The sequence below is a fragment of the Papio anubis genome, chromosome 1 (assembly GCF_008728515.1).
Source record: "Papio anubis isolate 15944 chromosome 1, Panubis1.0, whole genome shotgun sequence".
Classification (NCBI taxonomy): domain Eukaryota; kingdom Metazoa; phylum Chordata; class Mammalia; order Primates; family Cercopithecidae; genus Papio; species Papio anubis.
In genome coordinates this window covers 160,645,037-160,663,948 of record NC_044976.1, presented here as the reverse complement: position 1 = coordinate 160,663,948, position 18,912 = coordinate 160,645,037, and positions in this window count along the sequence as shown.

Below are 18,912 nucleotides of genomic sequence, written 5' to 3'. Positions count from 1 at the left end.
GGCTTCCAAGGACTCCCTAACACCAGCCATCGTCCTAGACAAGTGTGGCCCCTCTCAGGGGGTCGGTGCACGCCTTCTCAGATCCAGCCCATGGCGCCGCGGAACTCTGAGGGGCCACACCTCGCTCCGCAGCACCCGTGGGCACGGCCACAGACCCACACGCTTTGCCTCTTCCTGCCGCCCAACATGGGCACCTCAGGCCTAAACCCCAGGCTCCATGCCCTCCACCCCCATCCCAGCGCCCGGTCCTTGGTCCTCACGGCCTTCGGGATCCCTGATCCCTGGGCAGTCCGGGGTGCCCAAACTGATGGCTGCTATTAGGAGTGCGCCAGCTCAGTGGAGGGAGTCCCGGGAAACATTTCTAAATAAGAGGAGAGGAGAGTGAACATATCAGTTAGGAAAGGCCTGTATTATGGGCTTATTTGTATCATCTCCACCCGCAAACGGGATTGTAAGCCTCATGAGGAGCGGTGGTTGGCTACTGAAGGGGCACGGATCTGGGTTAAAATCTTGTGCCCATCCCTTAATAGTCGGGTGACCGCTTTGAGTCGTGGTTTCCGTAAGGGAAGGGCAAGGGAAACATCCCTGATGAGAAATTAATAAGCGAATCAACTGTGAAAATATGTATGCAAAAACACCTCCTAAAGGGCATAGCTTATACAAATGCCCAATTTTGTCATGTCCCTTGAGAGTGGGGATTAAGTCTCATCACTGATCCCTTCCAGGGCCTTACATCTAGAAGAGGGTCTGAGACTGCCTATTGAATTAGCAGCAGCAGCCATCAGCCAACGAGGGAAGCCAACTCTTTATGGAAAGGAATGCCTCTTTGATAACCAGGTAGGTGTTGTTGGTCCGTTCAAAGCCCTCTGCCTGGCAGAGACAGTCATCAAAGCCTTCCCTGCCCCAGTCCCTATGGTCTGAGATACACCCTCTCACCCCACCCTGGGTTTCTCCGTGGCACCTAATGGGGGCATCTATTCTTTCACCTGTATGTCCTGAGCCTAGCCCAGCCCCTGTCAAGTAATAGATGCTCCACAAATACATGTGGAATAACTGAGAGAGAGGATTAGGCAGAAAGCTGGGTTTGTTAGGGTGGGACTGATTACACGTAGCCTTTCATAGGATTTAGGAAGCTGTCATTTCAGAAATAATTGGTGTGTGTTGAGTTTAGGTGCCACCAAGCTTCATTGAATGTGGTTATCAGATCCAGGTTAGGTGCCATTTTGTCTAGGAAGCCTCTCTGATCGCACGCCCACCTCTTGTGTGTGTCTACAGGGTACCATAAGGTCTATATTAGCACTTATCACGACTCTATTATTTTTTCCCTCTTCGTAAAAGATGCTCAGGACTTAGCAAGTGAGTGAGTGATGGGCAGCGTGACACCTTGGCCACTGGGCACAGCCTCTCCAAGAGACAGAAAGGGGCTAGCTCTCTCCCTGACAGGAGGAGTTCGTGGTAAACTCAGATTCCTGAGAATGTCTCCTTCTGCACCCTCTCACCTCTGTCCTTATTGCAGGCCCTGAGTCTGTTTCCAGCTCGCTTTGTCCTCCACGCTAAATGAGGACCAAGAAAAATCAACAATGATTCTAAGCATCACGGAGACTTAGATGTGTTCTCAAAAGTGAAACCAGGCCGGGTGTGGTGGCTCACACCTGCAATCCCAGCACTTTGGGAAGCTGAGGTGGGAGGATCACTTGAGGACAGGAGTTCGAGACCAGCCTGGCCAACATGATAAATCCTGTCTCTACTAAAAATAAAAAAACTAGCCGGGTGGGATGGTGGGCGCCTGTAATCCCAGCTACTCGGGAGGCTGAGACAGAAGAATCACCTGAACCTGGGAGGTGGAGGTAGCAGTGAGCCAAGACCATGCCACTGCATTCCAGCCTGGACCACAGAGCAAGACTCCATAAAAAAAAAAAAAAAAAAGAGTGAATCCAAATGTCTGAGAATTCAGGACAAATTCACATATCCCTCCCCTTCTCAGTGGCCTTCAAAGCCTCCCCGTTGCTTTCAAGAGAAGGTTCTAGAAAATGTCTCCCAAACAGACCCTCAGATCTATCAGGTCAGTCTTCTCTGGAACTCTTAGCTCTCCTGATCTCACACTTGTCTTGTGCTGGCTCTGGTCCTGGGGGCCCTCTCTACACCTCTCTGCTTTACCCAGAGTCCTGCCATCCTTGATTCCAGCTCCTGCCCATCCTGACTGCCTGAGCTCTCCGACTTCCAACATGGGTTGTGCATTATTCTATGTCTTCAACCAGAACATAAGCAACCGAAGGCAGGGTCTAGGGCTTTTATTTCTCAGGTAATGCCTATCAGTCCCTTGCTCAAAATGATTTTCTAGCAGTTCTCTTTTATTGTACAAATTTGGGATCCAGACTGCACTCTCCCACATGACCCCTGTCTATTCATATTTGACTTCATTATTTAAATTTAATTTGATAGGGGTCAGAAGTTTACCACAATTTTAACAAGTACAACTTACTATTTGTTCATGCTGATTTAATATTCATAACTTATTTTCCTCATATACTATTTACATTTCTTCATATAACAATTCAGAAAGGTGATTCAAACAAGAAACCTCACAGTTGGACTATGTATTTCTTGAGCCAATTCTGTCTTTACTGTTAGAAAAGAACAGATAGGCCAGGCGCGGTGGCTCATACCTGTAATCCCGGCACGTGGTGAGGCCAAGGAGGGAGGATCACTTGAGCCCAGGAGTTTGAGACCAACCTGGCAACATGGCAAAATCCTGTCTCTACAAAAAATTAAGAAAATTAGTGGGGTTTGGTGGCATGTGCCTGTGGTCTCAGCTACTCAGAGGGAGGCTGAGCGGGGAGGATGGCTTGAGCCCAGGAGGCAGATGTTGCAGTGAGCTGAGGCTTCACCACTGCACTCCAGCCTGGGCAACAGAGCAAGACCCTGTCTCAAAAAAAAAAAAAAAAAGGAAAAAGAAACAACTCATAACCTACCTGCCAGGTAGCATAGGGGGGTACACACCTGCAATTGTGTTCTGCGTCTATCACTGAATACGAAGCTGAAGAACACAGTGTAGCATATTACCATTAAGCAGTATGATTTTCATTCAGTAAATATGTACAGAGGGTCCTGGATATCCTGGTACTGCTCTAGGTACTAGGATAGAACAGCAAACAAACATCGCAGTGAAATAATAATAATGATGATAATCATAGCTACACTTATTATTCATGATGTGCAAGACACTGTGCTAAGAGCCTGATGTGACTCATCTCATTTAATTCTCATGCCATCCTTGAGAGGTAGGTGCTTATATTGTTTGGTTTTACGGGTGAGAAACTTGAGGCACATGAAGGGTAAGTCACTTTTTAAGGACCCACTGTTAGGAATTCATGAACTAATAAAGGCTAACCCACAATCTCAGTTTCCCACCTCTTCCCTCAGTATTTCTACTAGTGGCTTCTCATCTGATCAAATGATCGGAGAGGTTTACACTGACCTAACAAAAGAATCTTAGTAAATTATTCCTGCTGGAGAGGAATTACGATTATAATTATAATTCCTGGAGGGGATATCCCGCTGAAGATTCAAATTATGATGCTGTTATTTAGCTTCTGCTAAGAGAAGAACTAAAGGTCACCCTGGTCACCTTTTGGGAGGGTAACACCCCCTTGAAGATGTGTTTGGCAGGTGGCCCATGGAGTTCTGCTGCTGGGAATACGCAGACTGAAGTATCATCAGATTGAGTCAAGCAGCAGGAGCCCCCTTGCCTGAGCTTAGAAAACCTGAGCAGAGGCCCCAGGAGGATCTATCAGTAGCAAGAGAACCTACTCATCGGCTAAGTTCATGGGACTGGGCAGAACCAGCTATCAATAGCGCCACAGTGTGGTGGTGAGACGCAATGGCGGCCACAGATTGATGAAATTCCCATCCCCACCCCACGGGTGTCAAAGTCGTCACTTCCTGTGACAGCTCCCTTTGGGGACTGTGGCTCCCTAGGTCTCCTGGAAAATTCAGGGTAAGAGAAGACCCCTTAGGAAAAGCTATTGAGTTTTCTGTCAACGTCTACTAATTTTCTGCTTGTGTTTGTTAAGCAATTCATATCACTTAAACTTTCACTATGTACACATGTACATAAAACATGTATCAATACAATTAGATGTATTTTGTTGTTTTGAATTAAAAATAGCAATTGCATCAGCATTAGGCAACTTACTAGATAAAAATGTGGCTCTGAAACAGTGGAAGAGCTTTCCCTCTACTCTTAGCCCCCATGGTGACTGCTGAAAGAGCTAGTTGAATGAACCCGTTGATTGCCTTGAGTAGGCACAGACTATTAGTTGCAGGCAGTGCTGTCCCCCTTTTTAAGGGGCCCTGGTTCCTCTCTGGGACAGAAGCCACTCCTTGCTTTCAGCAACCCAGTTCATCACCAGCTGTACTCTAGTTTACTTTGCCCTGGGAAGCAGCCGAGCAGATGTGCTTGGCAGGAAGTAACTGCCGTTCGTCCCAGGAGCTTTCTTCGTGGTGCAAGCTACCTGAGCTCTTACGCCTGCAGTCTGCGCTCAGTTGTACCATGTACAGTTAGTTTGTTTAGGGCCAGCTATAATCAGTTATTGTGGAAAGAACTTTCTAATCCTCAAATCTGACTTGCACCAGAGAGGGTGCATTGCCAGCGGGGGTCTCCCGGCCGTCCTTTGCAATGCCTTGCTGCTTCTAATTGTGTAGCATTAGTTTGCCCCAGCAGTATTAGCCCCTTGTTGTCCCTATTGCCAGAGGATCTCACTGTCCACGCTCCTGGGGATGGCACGTTATCATAACTTGCTGTTAATGGTTTCATACTCATCCCCTGCCCATCTCTCCCAGGCCTCTCCCTGGTGCCCAGTGTTCACCAGGGCCCTGTCTCCCCACCTTCCTCAGTCTTATACTCTGCATGGGCAACAGGCAGCCTGAGGGCCCTCTCCCCAGGGCTCTTCCTGTCACTGCTCCCAACCCAGGCTGTAAACTGTGAGCCCAAGAACTCTGGTCTTATCCTTCTTTGAGACATACAGTACAAGCTCAGTATTTGCTGATTGACACTGGTGGGAAGCCCTGGGGAGGCAAAGGCAGATGTGAACTCTGAAGAAGAAGACAAGATCATTCTACCTTTCCTGCTTTTCTCATTGTCTTTAGTGGGACTGGAACCAGAATTGGGGGGTCTGAGGTCAGGAACTGGCTGCATATGTCTCTTTCAACAGGGAACCCATGACTCTGAAGGAGGTATTGGGGAAAGTGATTCCATAGTCTTCTTTTTCGCCTACCACTCTGAGAGATTTCTGAGAGTTGACTAGTCCATAATGCTGCTTTTGGGCAGCAACAGGGAGACTGCTTCCATAGCCTCCCCTCTACCCACTGCTGCCAAAACTGGGAACATTTATCAGGACGCCAAGGACTCAGAATGACAGAACTCATTAGCTCTGTGGAGTTCTCACTCATCCCCCTGCCTCCAGGCAAGATGGTTTCTAAAACCTTTCCCCTAAGGGCTCCATAATTTGAGAAATGCAGCTCCCCGCATGCCCCTCCTTGGATACCCACATTAGCATTCGCCCTTGGAGGGCACATTAGCATCAGAGGCCCTGGGAAGGCCCACAAGTAAAGAAACCTGTTTGTGTTTAACCCCCGAATTCCCAATGGGACAGAACACTTTTTTATAAATGGTCTTAAGCCCACTAACATCAAATAGAATACACTTCAGGAAATTCTGCCTTTAAATCTCCAGGATACATATATTAAAACAAACAAACAAACAAACAGGGGCCGGGTGTGGTGGCTCACACCTGTAATCCCAGCACTTTCGGAGACTGAGGTGGAAGGATCGCTTGAGCCCAGGAATTTGTGACCAGCTTGGGAAACTTGTGCTTCTAGTCTTTTTTAAGTCTTACTCACCCCTACATTTTCCTTTAGGAATTCAGTTTTGTATATGGTTTCCAATAGGGTTCTGTTTTAATTTTGTAGACCAATAATTGGCAGTGTCAATTTATTTAGCATTCATTAAGTAGACCATCTTTTTATCACTAACTTGAAAAAAAAACTGTCATTAAATATCATATTCATCTTTCATTAGGTTCTGCATACTTGAGTAGAGACCCTATCTCTACTAAAAATAAAAACAATTAACTAGATGTGGTGATGCACGCCTGTAGTTCTGGCTACTCGGGAGGCTGAGGTGGGAGGATCAGCTGAGCTCAGGAGGTGGAGGCTGCAGTGAACTGTGATTGCGGCACTGCACCTGGCTGGGTGACAGACCCAGACTCTGTCTAAAAAAAAAAAAAAACCCAAAACAACAACAAAAAACCAAATAGGAAATCTTACAATCTCCCTTGTGGGGTCTGTCACATAACCTGTAAATATTTCTAGAAGGATAACCTCACCACCCCCACCGTATACATAGTGAACACTCCAGACCACATATTCAACATAAACAATCATTTCCGAATCTTGACAGGTATAGTCTCAACGTTGATGGGAGAAGGGGCAGCCAGGCCCTGTGACCATGAGCCCACATGGCACCTTGCTGGGTTAGAAAACAATGCTTCATGCTCTGGGTGGGTGTCATGTAGGCGGGATTCCGGCCCCACTTGCCCCTTAGCCTGCACTGAATGAGGGAGTACTGTCCATGGGCCCCAGAACCTGCTTAGCCCCTCACACTGCCCTCCATGCCATCCTCCCTGCCTCAGGTTTGGAAACCTCTGTTGCTCCCCAGCAACCTGGCTGCATCCAGTTTCACAGAGAGAAAAACTCACAGAGCTTTGACATGGGCTGACCAAGCCAAGTCCTCATTGTGGCATCACTTTGCTGAGAGTCTTAAAGAAAAGAAACAGGGTGGAGAAGGAAGGGCTAGCGTGGACTAGGTGCCCTCTGATGCCTGGTGCTTTGCGGCGTGCTCTGCTTTCCTTATCTCATGTCATCCTCACACCTGAGAGAAGTTATTACTCTTCCTGTTTACAGAAGACGAAACAGGCTCAGAGAGGCTAAGAGAGATGCTCAGCGTCGCACAGCTGATTGAATTTACCCGGGTCTCATTGGGTTGATATATGAGGACTTTCTTGGCTAGGCAGGGGTCCCCAACTTTTTTATGAGTAATGATTGTTACAGGATCTCCTGAGGGTGGAGTTGGGTGAGGAGCTTAGTCCTTCCCAGTTACCTGAATATAACCGGGCATTTGCAATGCTGTGGAGTCATGGGAAGATGTTCCCAGAGGTAACCACCCCCAATTCCTAGGAAAAATATCAAGCTTCTACCTCCCAAACCTTGAGCACAGGCTTTAGATCAAACTGGCCAGGATGAATCCTGGCACTGCTCTTACTGGCTAAGTAGCTTTAGGCCAGTAACTGATTTCTGTAAGCCTGTTTCCTCATCTGAAAAGTGAAGGTAATAATACCTACCTTAGAGGTTACTGTAAAGATAAAGGTAATGTATGTGAGCCATGTGGCACCTAAAAGCAATTGAATTAATGGTAGCTGTTATTGCCGGTAGGGGATGAGTGACCTTCAGAAAAGCTCCCAGAAGCTCTAGGACCCTTGGATGTGGCTAAGAGAAGCCCAGGACGGCAGGTGCCCCTCCAACATTGTTCCATCAACATTGCAATGGACACAGCACCAATGCTCACACCCAGTAGCTTCCCATAGTCACATCTGTCCTGACAGAGTCTAAAAGGAAAATTCTATGCATCAAATGTCTGTTTTTTCCCCTCAAATCTTTGAATGAAAAGGGTAACTGAATTCAAATAATTCTAATAAATTGAATTTATTCAACCGTGTGTTCTATTGCCTGTCAATCCACCTACCAAATAACATCTCTTGAGCTCCTTCAAGGAATCCTTCTGTGGGCTGGGGACCCAGCACAGGACAACCTCAACTGCTGCCCTCAGTTTAGTAGAGGACAAAAGGACCACATCTTAGTGCCCACACACACCTGGCACTTACCTATATGCCAGACGCTGTTCTAAGTGTACTACAAAACTCTCATTATGACCTTATGATGTCAGGACTGATGGTATCCCCAACTTACAGATGAGAAGAACAAGGCACAAAGTGGTTAAGCAACTTGCCACAGGTCACACAGCTGATAAATGTTGACCTGGGATTCAAGGGATCCTTTCTACACTCTGGGACTGGGTAGGCATCGTCATCCTGTTCAGGAACGAGTCTTTCGTAGCCCAGAAGAATAAGACTCAGATTCAGAAGAAAGTCCATTCCCTACATTACTCCTACTACCCCACCCCACCCAAGGGGAGGAGGAAGAGTCTATGGCTCAGAAGTCCGACACCTGGACTCTTGTCCCAAAGCCACCAATAGGTGCTAATGGGACTGCACAAATCTTACCATCAGATAAAACTGCTCCGTGCTTTGCCTTTCGGGGAGTAGAAATACCTTCTGAGGAGTCCAACAACCTTATTGGGGGGTGGGTTTTGGGGTTGCAGAAGGGAAAGGTGAGACCCTGGCCAAAATTATAACTAGGAACCCAGTATTTAACTTGCTCTCTCTGGCTGAAGTGACTCATACTGCTGTGCAAATGCAAGTTGCTACGATTCCTGTTCTCATCATTGGTTGCACACAGTAGGTGCTCAAGAGTGTTTCTGAATGCTTATGATTAATCAATGTTAATTTCAAAGAAGACAAAGAGGGAGGAAAAACCTCCTATAGACACAGTGAAGTCATGGTCAGAATGAACCAGGCAGTTCTGCAGAGGAAATCAGTTTGAACCCTGGAAATTCAAGCTGTGCCTGAGCCTCCCTTGATGAGGAACAGTCAACCTCAGAGCTGGGTTCACAGGCTGGGAAGCCAGGGAGGCTGGGGTGGAAGGGTGGGTACCATGGAAGCTGCCCCCAAGGGTGCTGCCTGCCAGACTTTGCCCTCTGAGTCGCCCACCCATCATCATGGCTGTCTCCTCCCCAGCCCTCCTGCCCTAGGCTCCAGTGCCGACCTCAAGCAGAGAGTCATGCCCTGGGGCCCGTATTATTGCCAACTCAGGGGAACAGAGGAAAAAGGATTCTCACTCCCTTCTCTACAAAAAGGAGTCTCCCTTGTAGGTGATGGGTATTTCATGGGGGAGAAAAGCCCTTAGGGGCCACAGAACAAAAGTTTGAGGGTTCCCAAGGAAGATGGGCCCGGTGGCCTCTCCAGATCATATTAATAGATCCAGAGAATTTGTAGGTGGAAAGTGACTGCAGCTGCAAGGCTGGAGGGGAGATGGCACCCGTAATGATGGAAGGAGATTCATGAACTAACATTGTTCAGCACTTGTGATGCTTCACACTTTGGATCTCATTCGAGCCTCAGGGTGTCCTTGTGAAGTGGGTGTCTGCAGACCCCACTCCACAGGAGGGACCGAGGCCAGAAGAGCCTGGACCTGTGGCCAGGGTAGACCATGGCCCTGGTTCTCCACTGCCCCCATCCCAGGTTCCCCTCCTGGTGGCTGAGGCCCTTGCAGCTCCCTCTGTGTGCAGGCTGTCACTGGGATTCTCCAACCTGTCTCATGCATGCAAGTACCCGTATTTTAGAGGGAACTGGGGCTCTCTGAACTTGTCATACCTTGGCTTACGACCAGGGACTCTGGAGCCAGCCAGATGTGTGTGAGAATCCTGGCTTTGCCACTTCCCAACTATATGACCTTGAGCAAGCCTATTCCATTTCCTCTTCTGTAGGCTGGGGAGAGCAACAGCACTCACTTCCTAAGGTTACTGCAAAGTTCAAGAAGATCGTGCATGAAAACACCTTGGCGGCTTCGTGGCTGGGAAGTGCTCAGTAATCAACAGCTGCTCACACTCCCAGGCCTGGCATCTAGGTTCCCAGCAGTCTGCCATCCTTCTCTCCAACCTTCTCTTCCCCCATATCCCCACATCAGCCCTCAGCTTCAGCATGAACACAGCTCTTTCTCTTCTCTCAAGCAGCCTCTGAGTTCTCCCCTCTACGCCCATGTTCACAGAGTTGCTCCTTTCCGGGAGAATCAGCCCCTTGCCTTTCTACTCATCCAACTCCTACTCCTACTTCTGGAACCCATTTGGGTCTTTCTTTGTCCACAAAACTTTGCTACCCTCTCCTGTTTCTGCTCCTTCTCCTCCCTGAATCCTAAAGCCTTGGCATGTTGGCTGTCAGTGGTCAGAGTTGGTTGGTGTGCTCTCGCCTTGCTCTTCACCTTGCTGTACATTTGTGTCTTGCTCTTTCAAAGAGCAGGAGTTCCTTGAAGGGCAGGAACCTCACGCCCCCTCTGTTTCTTGTGGGTCCAGCCCTGCCCCTGACATACAGGAGGTGTCCAAGAAGTACCTGATGTGGAGGGGTAATTGAATGGCTGCTGGATAAATGGCAATTGAATGGGCACAGGTGAGTGTCACCAGTCCATGACTATTCTAGCAAAGCATGTGGTCTCACGAGCCGTGTCACCTTCATTTAATGTCTGTGGTAGAGCAGCGATGCAGAGGTCTGAGCCTTAAAATACAAAACTCATCCGTCCAAACTGCCTCCTCTGGGAGCAGGATAAAAAGCACAGGCACTGAGTGGGAGGAAATGCTGTGTTCTAATGGGGACAGAATCTTGGCTCACACCATAGGGAAGGAGATTGTTATTTGCTAGGCACCTTACCATGTGCGAGCAATTTATTTATTTAATCTCTTCAAGTTCCCTTAGCTCTTTTTAAAGTTAATTTTCTTTTATTTTCCCTTTTTTTTTTTTTTTTTTTTTTAAAGAAACAGGATCTCACCTTGTCATGCCGGCTGGAGTGCAGTGGGACGATCATAGCTCACTGTAAACTTGAACTCCTGGGTTCCAGTAATCCTCCTGCCTCAGCCTCCTGATTACAGCTATGCACCCTCATGCTGGGTTGTTAAAATTTTTTTTGTAGAGACAGAATCGAACTTCTGGCTTCAAGTGATCCTCCCGCCTCAGCCTCCTGACTGGCTGAGATTATAGGCATGAGCCACTGTGCCCCGCCCTCCCTTAAATAACTTTCTACTCCCATTTTATGGATGGGGAAACTGAGGCTCAGCAAGCTTAAGTGAGTTTAAGGGATATCATATTTTTAGTAAATGGCAGGATTAAAAACAACAAAAATATTTATATAACATTTATTCTATGACAAGTACTAGTCTAAGCACTTTACCCATTTGATGTGAGAACACACTGCTGTGAGCCATATACTATTATTAACTCATTTAACAAGTGAAGGGACAGAGACCTAGATATGCAAATGGCTTGTGGTCCCACAACAACTAAGTAATGGAGCTGGGGTTGAGCCTGGACTATCTCTCCCGTGGCCAGTCCCCTCACCACTGCTCTGCACCTCCTGAGCCTGCTCCCAAGTTCAGACCCAGGCCCAGCTCTCCTCCTGCCTAGACCCTTCACATCGAGCAAGTCCATGGGAAAATGCCCGCTCAGTAGCAATGGCCTTGGCAGCACAGCTGGTCTCGCCTTCTCCCCGCACTGGTGGGTGCATAACCCCAGCCAGCAGGTGGCTTGGCTCTGTTTTCCTTTCCTTTGGGTAGGAAAGCCATCGGGGTGACTAAGCCCTGAGTAAACAGTGTTCCTGGCCTCCCTCCTCCAGGCCGGGTGGGGCCATCACTATTTCAGGATCAAACTCGGGCACATCCCTCAGCCACCACCTTCGCACGGTTACCTCTCTGGGTTTGTTCCTCCAGCAGCGCTGTTCCTGATCAGTGGCTCTTGAACCTCCTGGGGGAACTGCGGAATCTCCGGAGCTGCCCGCCTGCCCAGCAGCACCTTCAGCAGCCTCTGGCCGGGCTTTCCTGCCACGGCACCAGGAGCCAGGTACACTTTACCTGATTCAGCTTCAAACGGCAACACACCCAGAAGGGGAGGGAGGAGGGGCGGCAGGGGGTGGGGGCTCCTCTGATCTGGGATCAGCTCCCAAGGAGGAGAGAGGGCCAGTCCTGGCCTCCTGTGATTGGCTGCCCTGAGTCTGGGCAAGCGACATGCAGCTCTGGGCTGGAGCGTAGGAGGAATGGGGATGCTGTCCAGGGCGCTGCCCTGCTGAGAGCCAAGGGAGGGTGACACATCTGGTCCAGCTGCCAGGGAGCCTCAGATAGCCTCTGGATGGAAGTCTGTGCAGCAGGAGGGACTTGAATTAGCGCGTAGGAAATGCGTCGTGAGCGTGAAGGGCAAGAGACCAGGAACACTCAGGGAGTCTCTTTTTATGGGGGCAGTCCTTATGGTCAGGAGAAGACAACACTCTCTCTGGAGTGGCTTTAATGATACCAGCTTGGGGGTGGGGACGGTCAGGTGATCACTGGCCACTCCAGGGGTTGAACCGGGGACTAGGAGGGCTGCAGTGGCTCTCCAGAGACACAGTGCAGGGCTGGGGGAGGGGGGCACTTATGCAGCCAGCCTCTGCAGGGACTGCAGGGGAGCTGCACTGCACATGCACAGAGCTGCCTGAAGCCAGAGCTGGAGGGGCCCGTGGAGGTCACCAAGGCCATCCTCCCCAGTGGCCAGCTGAGGAAAGTGGCACCCAGAGAGGAAAGAGGTGTGTCCAGGGATACGCGGCCCACTAGATGAGCCTCCGGCAAGGTGAAGGCCCAGCTCTGTGTGGTGAGGCCTGCGGCTCTAGGGAGGAGGCCTGTGCTGGGAGCTGGGAGACCTGCGTTCTAGCTTCTGCTTCCCCACCCTCACTCCACGTCGAACTCTGTTTCTCTGCAGACAGAAAAAGCCTAGGGGCTGGGCTGAGGTACCAACAGGGACCTCTCTCGGTAGCAGTGAGGAGGCCCTCCTTTCCGCCACACAGACACGTATTAGGAATGACAGACAACCACAGCCACTGAGCACTCACTACACGTCAGGCCCTGCTCCCCACGCACTCACACGCACACTTATCCCTCCCCACACCCCCTGAGAGAAGTTACTATTCCCATGTTTTAGCTGGGGAAATGGAGACAGATGGATTTGCCCAAGGTCACACAGCTAGGAAGAGTCAGTGCTGGGAATGAACCCTTGTGGTCTGGCTCTGGGGTCGACTCTCCCGGCCACTGCACCAGTGTCTTTCCCGGTGTGGATCCATTCGGGACCTGGTCTGAGCTGCGCTCTCACCGCTGCAGCAGCAGAGCCTTGGGCAAACCCTCTCTTCATGCTTTTCAGCCCCAGTCGGTCAACAGGCAGAGTGACATCTAGAGATTCTGTAGTGTACAGATGCAGGATCTGAAGGTCCCTTAGAAAGTGATTGGTTCAGGGCGCCCAAACTGGCATCGTCAGCACACAGCTGCCTCCACGGTTTCTGCCATTTATAGCACCATTTGTACTCGCTGTTTTCCTAATGATTTTCTTTATATATGCTCACTCCCTGGCCCCTTTCCGCTTGTCCTTAGCATTAATATCCACAAAATTGTGAGGTGGATGTGCCAATTATGTTTTTTTCTAATACACATTAACGTAATTACATAGCTACTACAGTAAAAACTGTTCTTCTGGGCACCACCTAAAATCACCTCACATGTGTACACCATGCTTTGCAAGACCACGGGCTAGTTTAATGTGCTCTATCTGGAGAGGATATCTGGAAAGGCTGAGGCTCAGAGAGGAGGCCACCCTGCCCAAGGTCACACAGCGAATAGCAGCAGAGCCAGGGTCAGGGGTCCCAACTCCCAGCCTGGAGGCTTGGCCTCCGTGTCCACCTGGAGGCAGGAATCAGAGGAGTCCCCAAACCTTCAAGAGCTCAGGCACCCTCAGGGCCAGCCCTGCCTGCAGCCTTGGCTCCGTGCTCAGTTCCAAGCCTGGGGTCAGGGGAGACGGAGGATAAATTGTCCCACCTGGAAGTGTGGAGTTGAACCTCAACAAGTGTGGGATCTAGCTGAGGGGTCAGGGTTTTCTGGAGTCTAAAGGTCCCCTGGTAACACTGAGTAGGAAGTCCCTGTTGAATCTGCAGAACCTTGACTTGATGGCTGCAGGTTATGTGGTGATAGTAATAATAGTGACGTGACCAAGAACAGCCGACACTTGCTGAGTGCTTACACTGCAGAACCGTTCTAAGTGCTTTACACACATTCACGACGCACTCCCTCCAACAACCCAACACAGTCAGTAGTTGTAGCTTCATTTTGTAGTGAGGAAACAGAGACATATGGAGTTTGAATATTTATTCTAAGCTGCCTAGCTAGTAAGTGGCAGTTAGGATTTATGCCCAGGGTACTGGGCTCAGTGTTCGTGCTCTTAGCCATGCCACTTATTTTACTAGGTGGAAGATGGGTCTTTTAGGGAGCTTTAGGCCCCAGTGCCTCATTTGTTGAGGATTTACTACAGGCTAGGCCCTGAGGCCTGGTATTATTAGAGATGAGGAAACCAGCTCAAAGGGGTTCAGGCATTGCCAAGGGGAAGAGCTGGGTTGAGAACCCAGGTAGCTTCCAGCTTTCAGACCACACTCTGTCCACGGCACCTACTGACTCCATGCAGCCACACAGGCACTGCCTGTGCACTGGGAAATACATGCTCCAGTGTTAAGACAGTAAATGTAGGCTTGGGGCATCCCCCCTCTACCCTTTCCATCCCTTCTTCAAGCTCAGCTCCCGCCTCATCCCCTAGGGCAGGGCCTGAGCTGTGGGAGCCAGTGGGGAGATGAGGCAGCTCCTACCCAGGACACAGAGCCTCATGGGGCAGCCTGGGATTTACTGCCTTCCTCGTACTCAAGACCTGGCACCCACCTAGGTGAGCAGACACCTGGAGGGTCTTTCCAACTCCCTCACTTCCAAGACTCCTGCCAATTGGTTCTGGGGCTAAAGGCCAGAGGAGCAGACAGACCGAGGCCTCGAGGCCCTACAGGTCTCAATAAAGAACTCATGCCTTAGGAAATGAGGAGCCCCTGATGGCTCTGAAGGAGAGAAGTGACCTGGTCTGATTAAAAACATACTCTCTGGCACTCCTGACAAGAACTGCAGTATCTGGTGAGAAATGGGGAGGCATGGACTGGGGCAGTGGTAACAGGGGCTGCGGGGAGGGGACAGATCTAAGGACTATTTGGAGGTAAAATTGGTGGGATGTTGTGAGTGATTGTACAAGAGAAGAATCAGGAATTGATGACCTTCAGGTTTCTGGCCTAAACAACTTGGTGGGTGGTGGTACCACCAGTTAAGAATATAAAAGAAGCTGCCAGGCGCTGTGGCTCACACTTGTAATCCCAGCACTTTGGGAGGCTAAGGCAGGTAGATCACTTGAGATCAGGAGTTCAAGACCAGCCCGACCAACATGGTGAGACCCTGTCTCTACTAAAACTACAAAAATTAGCCAGGTGTGGTGACACGTGCCTGTAGTCCCAGTTACTTGGGAGGCTGAGGCAGGAGAATCGCTTGAACCTGAGAGGTGGAGGTTGCAGTGAACCAAGATCATGTCATTGCACTCCAGCCAGGGCAACAGAGCAAGATTCCGTCTCAAAAATATATATATATATAAATATATAGTTTATATTATATATAATGTATATTATACATATTATATGTAACATAATGTATTATATATATTTTATTATATACAATATATAACTGGTTTATTTTATATGTATTATATATTTATATATAAATATATACAAATATATATAAATTATATATAATATATTACATGTAATATATAAATGTATAAAATATATTATACATTTATATATAATATATAACATATAATATATAAATATATTATATTTTTATATATAAATTTATATATTAAATATCTATTAAACACTAATATATATAATAAAATTATAATTTATATATTATATATAAATATATATCATATTTTTATATATTACATATAAAATAAGCCAATTTCAGGACAAAGATGAGTTTAATCTTGGCTCTGGGGTGCTCAGGGGCACAGTCCAACTGGGAGCCAGATACGTAAGTCTGCAGCTCAGGGGCTGGTTAGGGCTGGGCTAGAGATAGAGATGTTTGAATAAACACCATGAAACTGCAAAACAGAATAAACTTCCAAAGAGAGTACTTAGAAATCAAAGTTTAGATTGAGCCAAGTAGGCTGAGCATGGAAGCCTGGGGAGCCAACATTCATGGGGACAGGAAGGGACAGTCAGAAAGGCCCAAGAGGCCAGGTCCCAGAAGCCAAGTGAAGAGTGTTATGGAGGGAGGATCAACACCACCAAAATAGCAGAGAGGGCCAGAAGAACCAGACACCCCCTGGGCCTGGTGCTCCCAGAGCCCGCTGTGACCTTGCTGAGCGCAGTTTCAGAGGAGCATGGAGGGCGAGGTCAGCTGGCAGGGGCAGGGGGTGAATGACTGAGTGCACAGAGACTGTAGCCAGGGGTGGACCTGGAGCCCCTGGAGGGTTCTTAGGACAAAGACTTCAGCATGTAACTAGGCTGAGGAGAAGGGCCAGTAAATAGGGTAAGGTTGGAGAAATGATGGAGGTCCCAGGCAGTACTGGGCAGGGGGGGATTGGAGAAATGGAGGTCCCTGACAGTATTGGGGGTTGGAGAAATGATGGGAATCCCATGCAGTATGGGGTGGGCGGTTGGCTTTGAACAGGAACACGCTATCCCCAAGACTGTAGCAAAGGCAGTCAGGATGAGTATGAATGAAGAATGATTTAACAATGGGGCTGAGTTAAGAGATCACTCCATTTTCTTGAAGTCATAGGCAAGATTTTCTAGGGGAGGGAGATGAGGAGACAGGAAGGTTGCCTAGTGGCCTCAAGAGTGAGCCTCACGGGAGCATTATTGGCCCTCATGGGGGAAGGGAGGGGGTGGAGGCCATGCACCTGCCGGGGCACCCTCAGCCTCTGTGGCAGCACTGGGCTGCCCAGGGAGGAGCAGGGAAGTCAGGCTGGGTGGGGTTGGGTTTTTGCTGGCAGATGCGTAACAGTGGATGCCAGGAAATGAGAGGAGAAGGAGGAGGACTGAGTCGGGCTAGGTGAGGAATGAAGGAAAGGCCACGAGGAAGCAGGCTGGCCTCTCCATCAGCCTCCCTTTGAGCCACACGAGGGATGAGTGCTGGCCTCTAACTGTGGAGACCAATTCGAAGGCTCAGGTTCCCAGGGCCAACTCCAACCAGTTGTTTCTCCAGGTGGGACCAATCTATTACAGAACAGCGTGGTTGCTGGGTTTGAGGGAAGACAGGATTTCTGAACACAGCACCAGGTTCTGTTCCTTCTTTTTTTTTTTTTTTTTTTTTTGAGACGGAGTCTTGCTCTGTCACCAGGCTGGAGTATAGTGGCACAATCTCAGCTCACTGCAACCTCCACCTCCCTGGTTCAAGCGAGTCTCCTGCCCCAGCCTCCCAAGTAGCTGGGACTACAGACACGCGCCACCGCACCCAGCTAATTTCTGTATTTTTTGTAGAGATGGGGTTTCGCCATGTTGGCCAGGATGGTCTCGATCTCTTGACCTTGTGATCTGCCCATCTTGACCTCCCAAAGTGCTGGGATTACAGGTGTGAGGCACCACACCCGGCCAAGTTCTGTTCCTTTTACATCATATGAGACAGGGTGAAGAATGTCATTTCTGATCTTTTCCGTCATTGGCTGCAGGGGTCTTCATCTCTGTTCCAGATACCAGTCAAGCAATGCACTCGCCCCTTGCTGGGGACCTCCGTCCTTTCATATTCACAGAGAGATGGAGTGTACTCTGCCATCGTCTGAAAATCGGGTTTTGTGTGTGAAAGTTGAGACATATTGAGATGTTTGGTTACTGGCTGAATCCTTAGTAAAGTGAACAGTCACTCCTAATCTTTTATAAATGTTCATATACTGGACTTATAGTTCGGTTTATTTACAGTTAACAGCAGTTGTCCTGAAAACTACCAAAGCCAGGTTGGATCATCTGCAGGACTTACCCAAGCCTCAGAGAAATGTGGCACTCAAGTTTCCCCCAGGGCATGTGGTTTTACAGGGGAGACCTGGCAATGTTAGGCACCAATTTCTGGCCTGGTTATCCTTGGTAAGTTAATACACCCACCTGCCCACCTTTGGAAAGCGCTGCTTTTGTGTGCCTCTTGAAATAAGGGCATCCCCATCCTGAAAGAATAAAAGAGCCCACTGCAGCTTCCACAGCAGTACGTGGCCCTGGTAGGCGCTGAGTAGCTGCCAAGTAAATGAACCAGTAGTAATGTTGTCAGTACCAACTCCCGTCCCAGCCTTGCATTTGAGGGCACATCTATCTTTTGCTAGCCCTACCACAAACTTCTTAAGTGGACTTGCTCAGGACCCCACAATCCACTTGGTCCTCTCTCACCTGGGTCTCTTGTTTCCAATGCCAACCAGTCTCTGCTCCTCCTGGGAGCCCCATCTGCAGGTCACCCCAGTCCCATCCCCTTTACACTTCTGTCTCTGAACTTCGACAAACTACTGCAAACTGACCCCCCGCCTCACGTTGTTCTCTTGCCTCCCACCCCTCTCCAAAAACCCAGCATGGGGGCCCACACAAAGGTTCTTAATCCATGTTTATTTGGACAACCCTGGGTACACCAGATCAGCTCGGTCCCTCTAGATGCCTTGCTGGGGTCTTGGCCGTGCCCTGCACCACACATCCAGACTGGAGCTGGCGCAGTGCCGGGCTCCTCTGGATGTCCCTGTTGAAGCTGCTGGCACTTTCTTCTACCGGGCAGCTCGTTTTCTGGTTTCCCCCACCCACCCCTCTCCTGATACCTATTGGTTTTCATTTGGGGATACTTCAGGGTTTTGCAGGGAGCACTATTTACTGTGTCTGTAGGATATTAGGATGAATCAGGCACTGTTCAGTTTCAGAGGAATCGCCCACAAACATGAAGCAAGTAAAATCTCACGATAACTCCCAAGGGCCGGTTCACCATGCTCCTTGCCCCAGCCTACCCACCTCTTTCCTCATCAGGTGAGGAGGACTTCCAGCAAGCCGTGGCCTTGGCCTGAGTGCACTATGGTTGGCTCTGCCACGGCCACCTGGACTTCCCAAGGCTCTGCCTGTCTGGACCTAGCAAGCGCAATG